General features: G+C 45.3%; 1 pseudogene; it reads right to left on the reverse strand.

The window, feature by feature from the left end:
- Positions 1–1,183: 1,183 nt before the first annotated feature.
- Positions 1,184–13,532, reverse strand: LOC129720159 (uncharacterized; annotated as a pseudogene).
- Positions 13,533–13,766: the final 234 nt, after the last annotated feature.

Genomic DNA, 13,766 nt, shown 5'->3' on the forward strand with positions numbered 1-13,766 from the left:
ACTGATGTTTCGCGCTTATTCTTACTTACACATGTAAACCCGAGAGTACAAAAATGGCTAACTTACCGCTACCGCGTAGAGTCGTGTTTTTCTTTCGCTAATAATAAAACGTTATTAAAAGTATTTCTCGCGTGTAAATTATTTTTCTTCTGAAACCTTCGAATTCCTGACATAGTTTCCACTTGTTTGCAGTGACTCTGTCAACATTATCTACAATAAACATTTTGATTCGGTGGAGCCCAAGGGCAATCGTCAAAAGTTTTCTTTGCTCATTCTAGTCGTCAACATTCGTACAGATTCGGATAGATTTGAATGCATTTGCATCTATACGCATCAATACGTACGCCTTCAAACATAAGCACTGCTTATCTAATCCATGAAACCTGTTTTTCTTTAGCACGAAACACGAGAAAAATCGAGAGAAAAACCAACATGCGTCCTTCTGCTAAGACTATTTCGCAGGCATGACGAAGTCGGAATTTAATCACTTTTAGCGAGTTCTCAACTTTCTATATAAAAATCAATTTAATTTTTGGTTGTAAGCTAATCATGTTTGATTGGCATTTTTATTGCGAAATATCACATCATTTTTCACCTTCGTTAATAATTTTTTTAATGTAAAAAGTAGTTTTTTCAGGGTAATGTAGTATTGCAGTGCTTGTTGAGGGTTTTTCCAAATGCGACATATAGCTTTTAATGTCAGTAATTTCCTTATTACTTTCAAGATCGAGGTAGTACTCTCCATCGCATTATGTCATAATGAATGTACTTCCTAACAGTCCTATTCCACGAGCTTGCACATTATAAGGTGCTTCAGTTGGAACCGTTGTTAGTGAACTAAAGCAATTTTTACCTGTTAGATATTTAAATCCATAAACCTTACACACATAAATGGCATTTATATCTCAATAGTAGATACTCTCCTACTGTTATCTTGTCGCATACAGCATTCGAATGGTTCAAATCTTGGATTGAAGCTGTCTCAGAAGCATGAAATCTGTAAAGACGATCTGTGGAACAAGTTTATGAGCCGGAAGTAAGCATCCACAAAAATGTACTTTTTCTAACGTAAGCAAAGCAAAGCAAAGCCTTGGTGCTACATTCCGATTCGGAACTCGACCTTCTGTTTATTATACACAGACTTCGCAGCCAACTGTTAACTGTACAGGACAATTGCGGGGCCAGCGCTACGATCCTACTAACACTAACAGCCTCTCCCGAGCCGAGACTCGAACCTACGACAACTGGCTTGTTAGGCCAGCATCGTGCCTCGAGACCAGCTGGGAGGGACTTTTTCTAACGTATACAAGCTTATTATTTTTGTTTCTGATTTTTAATGAATTGCAATGGTTTTTAGAGTCCTTCAAATCTAAACTCACTCCGATATTTTTGGACACATCAGCAGCTCTGTAAATATCGGCTTTCTCGTAAGGTGTAAACTCTTCCGGTACAGATACAAACTCGAAACGACCACAGTCTTGACTTGATTTTGGCTTGGGTTTTCTTAAAACTATGCTCTCTTCGAAAGATATATCTGATAGATCAAGCCCCAAGCATAAAGCGAGTTCTAAAGCTGACTGTCGTGCGTTCTCAATAACCCGTATAATCTCCTCTCTGCAGGGTAGTTCGGAAGTACTGGTTTGTATTTTCTCTAAACGGGGAAAATTTATGTTATGTTGCTGCCTGTGCATTATTTCCTGCTTCGTCTATATCCTGCTAAGCCGAGCTGCAAATCCTTACATTGTAAAATTTACAACTGTCGATTTTGTAGAAGTTAGTGAGCGGGCATCCCGAAAAAGACCTTCACACGCTTGGCTTTGCAGTAGAGTGATAGAAAACTGTATTCCATTTGTTCGAAACAGGTCAATGTGATTGATTAACGTGTGTGCATTGATTTCTAGCCCCCAGTATGCATTTGTTGTTATGCAATTTTCAATACCATTATATTTTGAAATGCACCAGTTACGCCCGCAGCGTATAAAAAACAAGGCTCTCCTGTAAAATATAGAAATACAAATTTATCAGTCAACCTTTATCCTGTTCTAGCGACTTTTATCAAGAATCTTCTTATTAGGTAAAGTTTACTAATTTATAAGGCATGAGACTTTAAGAACCAGTTCAATCGTGAGTCACGACAATTAAACAAATAAATGAATAAGTGTATAAACAATTGATAATAACATTAATAAATAGTAGAAAGACCTAATAATAATAGTGAATAAAGAGAATAAAAAGGAAATGCAACTAGGAAATGCAACTTACCAAGTAGCAAAAATTCTTTGACTACGAAGCAATGATGTATCCATAAACGAAATGGTGACACCCCTGATTAATTCAAGGTATAGACCATTTTACGAACTGACAGGTGTCCCGGATCCTGCTGATATTGTTGTTGCTTTTACGTGCGTTATGTCAGCGGTTCTGAGCTTTCTGTCAAAATTTCATTCATGAATTGAGTTCAGAAACGTCTCGTAAAATGGTCTATGCTACGGTGCCGTTAGAAAGTGGAACGTGAAGCTTTAAATTTGATATAACCGCCGTTGATGTTATTTTTTCAACCGGTCGAAATTTCATTTTATCTTTATCGCAAAGATCTCCTTCAACTAAGCCGTGTTGATCTTTTGAAATGGCACGAATAAGTTCTATATGATGTATTTTTGACGCCTGGAATTGACCTAAATTGAAACCTTTTATAAAGTTATTTGATGAGAATTTTCATTATATGTACCTAATATTAGTTGCTTGCCTAACTAATCTGCATCGAAGCTTGTTGGCTAAATGCGTTGGATCTTGTATGCATGATTCTGTTTGGTCCGTAGGGGTAAGCGGGGTGAGACCGCCCCCTTAAGCAATTCTGTTTATAGAAAAAAAGTTGCGGCTGCAATTTCATTTTTTCTTCGCTAAGAGGTTCTTCTATTCAATACCCGCATTTAAAAAATAAAAACTGAAATATTTTTGTTTATTTTCCAGCTTTTTTTAAATTTTAAAAATTCATTGAAAATGTGCAGATCTTTTTCATGCGGGGTAAGCCCGCCCACCAGCGGGGTAAGATCGCCCACCATTTTTTGAGGATAAACAATATTTTTAGGGCCGAAACGGTTGATTCTATCGGTATAGTGTCTCTGACAAAGTTGTAGATGGTATTTTTTTTCTTTTTAAATAAAATATATACTGTGAAAAATCTAAAAAAAAATTTTTTTTCTAAGTTTTAACTTATTTTATTTTCTGATTATTCAAGTTCAAATTAATGTTTAGGTAACTTTTTTGGTTTTCAAAATAAATAGATTTTTCAGAATTGGGGTTTTTCAAGATATTGAATTCATAATATACCTATCTTTAAGCTAAAAATTAAAACTCATTAAACCTATCTGTATGATTCTTTTGAAGACTTATTATGTATAGAAAAATACTAATAATTATTATTTCTTTTAGTTATTTTTTTTATTTTCTATGTTTTTTTTTTTTTTGAAGAACAAAATTACCAACGACTCTATACACCAAATAAACCGTCAAAATAAATTCTACACAAAAACTGAGCTATTAATATTTCTATTACTCCATGATCCAACAACCATAAAATTTTAGCTTACCTTTTGTAGATTTTACAGGCAAAAACATGTGTTTTTCAAAAAAAATTGAAAAAAAATATATTTTTAATTCTTTTTCTATATTTTTTCTTAAAATTTTTTTAGAGTGTGTACTTTTTTCGAAAGTAAAAAACTACTATTTTCAATTCTGCCGGAGACGTCATACCTATCAAACACACCGTCCTGGCTCTAAAATTATGTTGGTCCATTAACACCATTTTCACACGGGTTTACTTTTTTCAAAAATAAGTCTTGTTAAAATATATTACTAGCAAAGCTTAAACCAAATCGAAAATGGTCGATAAACATCGATGTCTTATGTGGCTTGAAGTTGCTTTACTGATCCTGTAAATATTCCCTTTGTAGTGTCGAGGCATTTGGGTCTTGAAGTAAAACAACAAGCAGTTGGATTCGTGGCGGTTTTACCCCTTGTATAGTGGGCGACTTTACCCCCAGTGGAACATTTTCATATTTGACCGAAAAAGTAGTCAAAATTACAAGATTACTTACTTCGATATTTCCGAAAGAAGATAGATTCAGGCAAGCGATTAAACGTATATTCACGAACAAAACAATAGTTTTTTAGACTGAAAAACCTTAAGTCCCGTTGCCGCGAAACAATAGCGCATGACTGGTTGCCAGCTGAAAGGTTGTTTTTGATTATTTCTGCGACCGTTCGTGCACTATCAAAACAGAAAAACGTGCAAAATGTTATGTAATTATACTGTAATAGACACGTTAAAGAAATTTTCCAATTATTATAAAACTTGGTAGTAAAATCACTTGTTTTATACCATTGCCCAAAGGGATTGTCTTCGTTACATGGTATCTTCATTTTCATGAGCATTGCTCCAATAAAACGACTGTCACCGTCAGTAGCCTTGCACACGATTCGAATATCGTGTTTCTCGAATTCATTTTTCATAAAATCCCAACGATTGTTGACATCTATTGTCCTGAATTTGTTGTCTGTACAGAAATACAGACAACAAAACGGCGCTGCATTTATTGCCAGGGGTTGTACCATGCATACATGGACGTTTCTGCCAACGGGATATTTCCGGATATCCGTTATAACTTTCGCAGGTTTAGAGCAGTGAAACAAATCTTGAATCGGCATTCCGTTCATGCCAAGTGGGGCAACTAATCCTGAGAGTGCATCATGGTTTACGTTATACTCAATACCACCAGTGACTCTTGTTGCATCCTCACTCCAACATACGTTTAGCGGAAATTTATTACTTAAAAGATATTTCTTGAGTTGTACTACCATCAGTTCACCTTCTTGAATGTATTCAGATATCTTCTTTAGGTGGATTTGAATGGTTCGAATATGTGGTACTACTGCAATGTTTGCGCTATCAAATTCAAAAAGTTCTGCGAAAATATAGCTCTGAAATATTTATCAAATAAGATAACGATTGTTATATTTACCTATGCGTGAAATAATTCTTTTCTAGAACCGTGTATTGCATACCTTTTCTATGTGCTTGTTCACTGCGGTTGGATATATTCGATAGAATCTTAATCGTGTTAGATTTATCATTCGTATGGGCGCTCAAAAGACTGGTGCTACGGGTGGCCCCTCCGCAGCACTTTTGCAGTTTAACTGTGAAGCAATATATGGAAACGCTGAGACCATACCTGCTTTCGGATTAGATAGTCGTCATGTTTCTCCTTTACGTATAATCCATTTTCGTTCTCATCCAAGTCAAGATCGTCCTCCAGACTCTCTATAATAAATGATTCGTCCAAAGTATGAATGTTGCATGTGACTGTTGCTCGTCGTTTCTCGGGCAGGTTAACATCTTGATCTTCATCCTCACAAGATGATAGCCGCTTTGAAAAATTGACCTTGATCTTCATCCTCACAAGATGATAGCCGCTTTGAAAAATTGACCTTGTGCACGTTTTTATGTGAGCGTAAAAGTTCGACACTCTTCATCGGCCTGATTTTTCTCGACGACAAAGTATATTGTTCGCTGGTTCAAAGATATTGCACTGCACTTTTGCGAATGGCCCGCTGGCGTCCTCGCCAATATATATTTGAACATTTTCAAGTGAATTTAAGAATGGTGAATTTACTGTGGACTCATCGTTACTAGAAAAATTATAGCAATTGAACGAATGCGGTTGAAAAGCATGCAATAAAAAGAATGCTCAAATTTCACTTAGTTATCAGTTGATTTGTATCAGCCATGGCGAAAACTGTCAGGCAACCAAAGAGAACAGACGTTCATCTTTTTTTTCAAACGATGTGTAAAAACTTACAACCGTCGTTTAACCGTAAGTGGTAATACTAAAGCCTGTATCAAGCCTGTATCAGACTAGTCATTGCAGCGGTTGACCGCTACCGTTCCTTTCTTTTTCGACCAATCAGAGCACAGCGGTCGACCGTCGCTTGTTGTTGTTGTGAAAAATCGAATTATTTCTATTTTTGCCGCCAACCGTTCCCAACGGTTGGCGACACCTGTCATTGACATGGCGAAGGCAAACGTGCCGCTTCACACCTACACAAAGTCACATATAGAGACTTATCAAATAAAAATGTGTGCTTCTCTTTTTGGCTCACACGACAGCCAGTCAAAACATTAATAGCACCGGCAACGCTGCTTGGCGATGTCAAATTTCAACCAACTGGAACGGGAAGGAAAAAAAAGAAGTTTTGTTTTGTTCGTGCGCTAGGAACTTGTTTTTATAAAATCTGTGTTTCGTTTTTTAGAAATAGTTCCAGTGTAAGTGAAAAAACTTGACCGTTCGTGCCTCTCCGGAGGAATATAGTAAAACGGTCAGACTCAGCTTTTTGCTGCTGCGATTGCGGGTTTTTGTCGTGTTCGCGTAGTGTTTGTTAGTCATCAACTAACAATCAACTAACTAATTAACTTACACGTAAGAAATCCAGCGAACAAATTGGACACTAAATTAGTTAGTTACTTATTAAAATTATGAATTCGAACGTCCCAAGCAGATAAAGATTAGTAGTGTACATTCTAAATTTTATTATATGAATAGTTTGTAGTTGCTTTCGCAGTTAAGTGAAAATGTCAAGCAAAAAATGGAGGGTGGTTTGGAATGTTAGTTATGATTTATTTATGTACTAATATCTATTCAGAATTAATATTGTGTGGTCTGTCACAAATGTTGACATATATATATAATTGATAAACGGCTGGGCAGTGCGTACCAGCAGTACACCCGTACTAGTTGGCATAAAATAGACCCCAGTGTGGTCCAAAGCATAATGCCCAGCAACTCCTATCCCTACCTCTACGTGGTACCGACTGGGATACGAGCAACCAAGGGAAGATCGGTGAACCGGTGAGAACTTGGTCGTATGCTGACAGGGAAGGGGGACCTGCTTTCCTATGAGGGCAGCTTGTCCAAGCGTCTGTTCCCCATGTTAGGGGCGGCTCAAACAGCGTCTGATCCGGAGCGGACGGCTGAATTATGAAATGCGGTGTCCCGCCAGCTTCACCCAAGAGGGCAGCCCCGTCGCGAGACTAGGCATCCGCAGCCCTAGTAAGGCAGCATGCCGAAACATAAAAATACTACGAACAATCAAGAATTGAATACGGAGCGGAACAATTGGCAACGACCTAGGCGACGAAATAAGGACGACGATTGGAAGCTCGGTACATGTAACTGTAGATCGCTGAACGCTCCGGGTGGCGACCGGATTCTGATGGATCAGCTAGAACCCCGCCACTTCTACATCGTTGCGCTCCAGGAGCTTTGCCGGAAAGGAGAGAAGGTACGGAGGATTTGTGGCCGCAGGGCACAGTACTACCAGAGCGGCGACACAACCAATGAGCTGGGTACCGGCTTTATAGTGCTGGGCAGGATGCAGAGTGGTTTGATCAAGTGGCAGGCGATCAGCGACAGGTTGTGTTTGTTGAGAATAAAAGGCCGGTTCTACAACTACACTATCCTCAATGTGCACTGCCCTCACGAAGGAAGACCCGATGTAGAGAAAGAAGAGTTCTACGCACAGCTGGAGAAACTCTACGATAGTTGCTCGCGTAGAGACATCAAGATCGTCATCGGGGACATGAACGCGCAGATCGGTAGGGAAGAAATGTACAAGCCGGTGATCGACCAACACAGCCTGCACACCGTGACGAACGACAACGGCCAGAGATGCGTCAACTTCGCAGCTTCCCGAGGACTGGCAGTCCGAAGTACCTGCTTTCCCCGTAAGGACATCCACAAAACCACCTGGAGATCACCTGACCAACGTATAGCAAATCAAATTGACCATGTTCTCATCGACGGCCGGTTCTTCTCTGACATTACAATCGTACGTACCTATCGCGGTGAGGATATTGGCTCGGACCACTACCTAGTTGCGGTATCATTGCGCTCAAAACTGTCGACCGTATACCACGCGCGACATCGCCGAACCCCGCGGCTCAACATTAAGCAGCTCCGGAACTCCCAGGCTGCGGAGGAATACGCGCAACAGCTTGAAGCGGTGCTACCCACAGCGAAGGGACTGGGCGCATTGCCTCTCGAAGACGGCTGGTGCAGCATTCGCACAGCTATCGTGGAGACCGCAACGGCGACACTAGGAGTGAAAGCACCGAGTGGCAAAAACGACTGGTATGACGGGGAGTGCGAGGCAGCGCTGAATGAGAAGAACCGGACCTGGGCGATATATCTGGGCAGGTCAACGAGAGAGAACAAGGCCAATTACAAACGGGCACGGAACGATATGACCACGATTCTCAGACGAAAGAAGCGCCAGCAAGAGAATCGTGAGCATGAGGAGCTGGAGCAGCTATACCGTGCCAGTAAAACGCGGAAATTCTATGAGAAGGTAAACCAGTGCAGCAGAGGCTATGTGCCGCAAGCCGACATGTGCAACGACGCGGATGGGAACCTTCTCACGGATGCCAGCGAGGTGGTCGACAGGTGGCTAGAGCGCTGCACTGGGTCATTTCCAGGATTTGGGAGGAGGAAAAACTGCCAGACGAGTTTTTCTACAAGAAGAGCGACAAGCTGGAGTGCCGCAACTACCGCGGCATCTCGTTTATCAATGCCGCCTACAAAATACTCTCACAGATCCTGTTCCGTCGCCTATCACCTTTAACCAGGAGGTTCGTGGGTCAGTACCAAGCGGGCTTCATGGGAGACAGATCTTATAGAAATGTCGCGAGTACAACGTGCCCACACATCACATCTTCATTGACTTCACAGCGGCCTATGATACAGTCAATCGAGAACAGCTATGGCAGAACATGCACGACAACGGTTTTCCGGATAAACTGACTCGATTGATCAGAGCTACCATGGCGCAAGTGATGTGCTACGTGCGTGTTTCGGGGATACTCTCGAGTCCCTTTGAATCGCGCAGAGGGTTGAGACAAGGTGATGGACTTTCCTGTTTGCTGTTTAACATCGCCCTTGAGGGTGTGATCCGGAGGGCGGGCATCGACACGAGGGGCACAATTTTCACAAGGTCTGTTCAGCTTCTGGGCTTCGCGGATGACTTCGCATAACTTAACGTAACTTAACGTAACTTACGACGTATCACGTAACTTTGCGACGGCGGAGGAAACTTACGCCCGACCGAAAGCCGAAGCTGGACGGATCGGACTGCAGAGAAATGCGTCGAAAACAAAATACATGCGAGCGAGAGGCACCAGGGAGAACAACATCAGCCTCCCAACTCGAGTCTCTGTAGACGGGATGAGCTTTTTTTTTTTATTTCAGATGGAGGGGAAATTTGCAACCAAACTCCTGAGGTGACCAACCTCAGGGAGTGTGGGGTTGGTTTGAATCAGTGACCGGACCCACTAAAACCCCTCCTGTCTCCAGCCCATAATACTCCCCGGGACGACCGCTAAGTATTGCTTCGGGGAGCGGCTTTTATGCTTTGAGCAACCTCCTGTCTCTATAAGTCTCTTAGCTAATCAGCTAACTAACCTGGAGACTGGCCGTTAGCTAACACTGGCGTGTTGGTGGTCAACCTGTCGCCTGCTTTGCAACTCAAGGACTATTTGAGAGGCGGTTGCACAAACCGCCCTCCGGATGTTCGAGTCTTCACACATCCTATGAACTAGGTTGTCCGGAGTAGTGTCTGGCCCGCTCATAGCCATCATGTCGCTCCGCGCACGCGCAAAAGGAGGACATACGAAGAAGACATGCTCAGCAGTCTCTTCCGCATCCAGGCACTCGGGGCACATGGGGGATTCCGCATGCCCGAACCTGTATAGGTACTGCCTGAAGCAACCATGAACCGACAGAATCTGTGTCAGGTGGAAGTTGACTTCTCCATGGCGTCTCCTGACCCACCCGGATACCACCGGAATAAGTCGGTGCGTCCATCTACCTTTCGTGGAGTTGGACCATTCCTGCTGCCATCTGATCATCGATAGTGATCTTCTGGTACCTCGTATGCCCCTTGTGTCACGTTGGTCGAAGCATTCTACGTCCTCCCTTATGGCTATGCTGATAGGCATCATGCCGGACAGGACACAAATTGCGTCGTATGACACTGTACGGAACGCACTCGCAACCCTCAGGCACATGAGCCTGTAGGTATTTTCCAGTTTGCCACGATAACTGTTAGTACCTAGCGCTTTGGACCACACTGGCCCACCATACCTAAGTATGGACGAAACCACGCTGGCAAGAAGTTTACGCTTGCTGCCATTCACCGCTGAGCTGTTCGATCATTCGAGATAGTGCTGCAATAGCAGTTGAAGCCTTCTTGCAAGCATAGTTGACGTGGCTCTTATATGTGAGCTTATCGTCAACCATAACCCCCAAGAGCTTCAAAGATCGCTTTGAGGTGATGGTGCAGTCTCCGACTCTGACCACCGCTTGTTGCTCTGTTTTGCGGTTATTCACAACCGTTACCTCCGTCTTATGGTGCGCTAACTCCAGTTTCCTGGAGTGCATCCAGTCTTCGACCTTGCGTATACAGTGCGCGGCCGTCAACTCGACCTCCTCGATCGACTCGCCGTAGACCTCTAGCGTTATGTCGTCTGCAAAGCCGATGATCACAACTCCCACAGGGAACTTGAGTTTCAACACCCCGTCATACATGACATTCCACAACACCGGTCCCAGGATAGAGACTTGCGGAACTCCGGCGGTAGTTGGGACGCACTTTTGACCCTCCTCCGTGTTGTAAACAAGTACTCTGTTCTGGAAATAGTTTTCCAGAATCTTGTACAGCGACACCGGTACATGGATGCTCCTGGCGCTATTGAACGCATTCTTCACGTCAAGCGTGACGATTGCGCAATAGCGTATGCCCCTTCTCTTGCGCTGGAGTGCTACATCCGTCGTCTTGGTGACGGAGAGGAAAGCATCCAGCGTGGACCTGCCCTTCCGGAAACCGAACTGGTTACTTGCCAGACCGTTTACACCCTCCGTGTACCTCACCAGTCTGTTGAGGATAATCCTCTCAAGCACCTTGCCCGCAGTGACCAGCTGTATGCCGATGGGTCCCCTGGCGGTTTCCCGGCTTTCGGCAGTAAGACCAAACTCTGCCGCTTCTACCTGTCCGGGAAGAGGCAGTCATCCAGGCACCTCTGCATGACTGCCCGAAACAGTCCGGGGGCCGTTTAAATCGCCAGCCTGATTGCCAGGTTGGGGATTTCATCCGGTCCCGGTGCCTTGCTCACCTTTAGGGAGTTGGCGATCACGATGAATTCCTCGTTCGTAACCCTTACCTCTCCTTCGATCTCGACACGGCTGTCGTCGCTCACGGATTGGATGTTCGGCAGGTTGGCCGACCATCCCTGGTCTGTGTCTGAGATACTGGAACGTCGGACGTGAGACTCGACTGCCGGAGGCCAAGGACTAGGCTCGTGGCGTGTAAAAGAGTCCCCCGATGATACGCTCCAGCATCGCTGGTGATCGCTCTGCAGGCGCCAGCGCGCCTTTGGTCTTGGCCGTTACGATCCTATGGGCGTTACCTCACGGGTTCGTATTGGCACAATTGGCACAAACTCGCGCACAATCTATCGAAGCAGGCCCTCTTGCTGGCCTTAATCGTACTCTTTAGCGCCGATCGTGCAGAACCGAATGCTGCGCGGCGCTCAATCCTCTGTTCGTCTGTTCGCGCGCGCTGCATCCTCCGTCTTGCACGGAGGCACGCACTACGGAGGTCCGCTATCGCATCGGTCCACCAGTAAGCCGGTGGCTGCCCATTTCTAGGTTGGCGGGTCCTAGGCATGGTGGCGTCACACGCACGCGATAGTACGGCAACTAATTGGTCAGCAGTCGGGCGGAGCCAACTGCCTCAATTGCACTCTCTTTCCATTGCTTCTTCGAATACCTCGGCATCGAAATGCGATGTCTTCCAGCCGCGGACGGTGTGAGTGTTGGTTCTACCCGTCACTCGCCTCCTCGCGTTGTTTCCTACACTATAGCAAACCGACTGGTGGTCGCTATTGGTGTAGCCATCGTCTACCCTCCAGTTCGTGATCAGTCCTGGGCTGGAGAACGTCACATCGATGATCGACTCCGCACCATTTCTGCTAAATGTACATTTGGTCCCAACGTTGGCCAGATCTAAGTTGAGCTTTGCCAAAGCTTCCAACGGGATCTGACCTCTCTGGTTCGTAGTGCGACTTCCCCACTCAACAGCTCAAGCGTTGAAATCGGCCGCCACCACCAACGGCGTTAGGCCCGTTTGCACCATGGATAGCTGGTCGATCATCTGAGTGAACCTTTCGGTGGACCAACGTGGCGGAGCATAGCAACTGCAGTAGAACACTCCGTTCACCTTGGCAACCGCGTACCCTTCGTTAGAGGTGGATACAACCTCTTGAACCGGGAATCTGCTTGTCGTCCATACGGCCGCCATACTGGACTTATCCGCAACCCAGTTACCGTTTCCGGGTGGAATGCGGTAGGGGTCCGATACGATGGCGATGTCCGACAGCGACTCAGTGACTGCTTGGTATAGTAGCTGCTGGGCCGCATAGCAGGGGTTCAGGTTCAGTTGCGTTACTCTTATGCCCGTGGTTTCGCAGCCGGCTTACCAGCTGGGCACCTGGGGCCTCCCATAAAGTGTTTGGCGTCCCGTTTTCCGGAACACACCATGCACTTGGGAGACTCCCTGCAATCCTTCGCTTTATGGGCTGCACCACCGCAACGCCTGCATAACTGGCTCCTGTCGGGCCCCTTGCAGGTCCAGGACTTATGTCCTCCCTCGAAGCACCGGAAGCAAACGTCCGGTTGTTGGAGTATGCTCAGAGGGCATACTGACCAGCCAACCTTTAACTTGCCTAGGTTTTTAAGCTGGAGAGTCACCTCCGAGGTGAGTGCCCGAATCCGCACCTCTTTGCCAAGCACCTGCTCGGCTACCGCCTTGTAGGAAGCGCCCTTGTTCTTCGCATCCTTTCGGAGCTCAAGAATCATTTCGCCAGTACGAGATCGACGGATGGTTCGCACATCCGCCCCTAAATCCTTGAGCTGAGTTTCACTCCTCATTTTTTTCAAGACTTCTGCGTACTTAGACCCGTCAGTCTTGAGTATGAGGGCGTCCCCTCTGCTCCTCGCCTTTTTGATATTTGGTGCACGTTTTGCCGCCGCTTCATCCTGGCGCTTTTTACCCTCCTTGCGCCCTTTTTCTATTACGGTAACCCATGGATTTCCCGCAGTCGCCGCTCTGGTCGATGTTCCGGCCTTTGAGCCTGTTGGTGTGCTAGATCGTAAGGCTAGCTCCACCAACCGCTTCTTCACATTATCGGGGGCCGTTTCCCCCGGGGACTGCCTCGTTCACTCACCAACCTGCCCCGTAGAGCAGATCGAGGCGAATGAGGGCATGAGGGCATCAGTCTGAACCTGCTTGGATTCAGTTGCCCTCCTGGTCCTCGCCCCCTTTTCGGAGGCTTCAACCCGAGCCACAAGTTCGGCGTGCTCCTTTTGAGTTTCGTCGATGGTAGCCCGAAGCAGGAGGAGGCCCTGCTTCAGATCCCTGGACATATTGCTCCTATTCGCCACGAACTCGATGATAGCATCGAGCTATATATACAGGGCCGGATTTAGACGGTGAGGGGCCCGGGGCAAATTTGTTTGTGAGGCCCTCTTTTGTTAAAACATTTAGAGGTAACGTTTTGAAAGGTGACGAGCATAAAAAAAAAGAAATGGTCGCCCCAGGACTAGGGGGGGGGGGGGCTTGAATCGGGAGGCCCGGGGCATTTGCCCCCTTCGCCCCCC

Source organism: Wyeomyia smithii, chromosome 2, assembly GCF_029784165.1.
Source record: "Wyeomyia smithii strain HCP4-BCI-WySm-NY-G18 chromosome 2, ASM2978416v1, whole genome shotgun sequence".
NCBI classification, from domain to species: Eukaryota; Metazoa; Arthropoda; class Insecta; order Diptera; family Culicidae; genus Wyeomyia; species Wyeomyia smithii.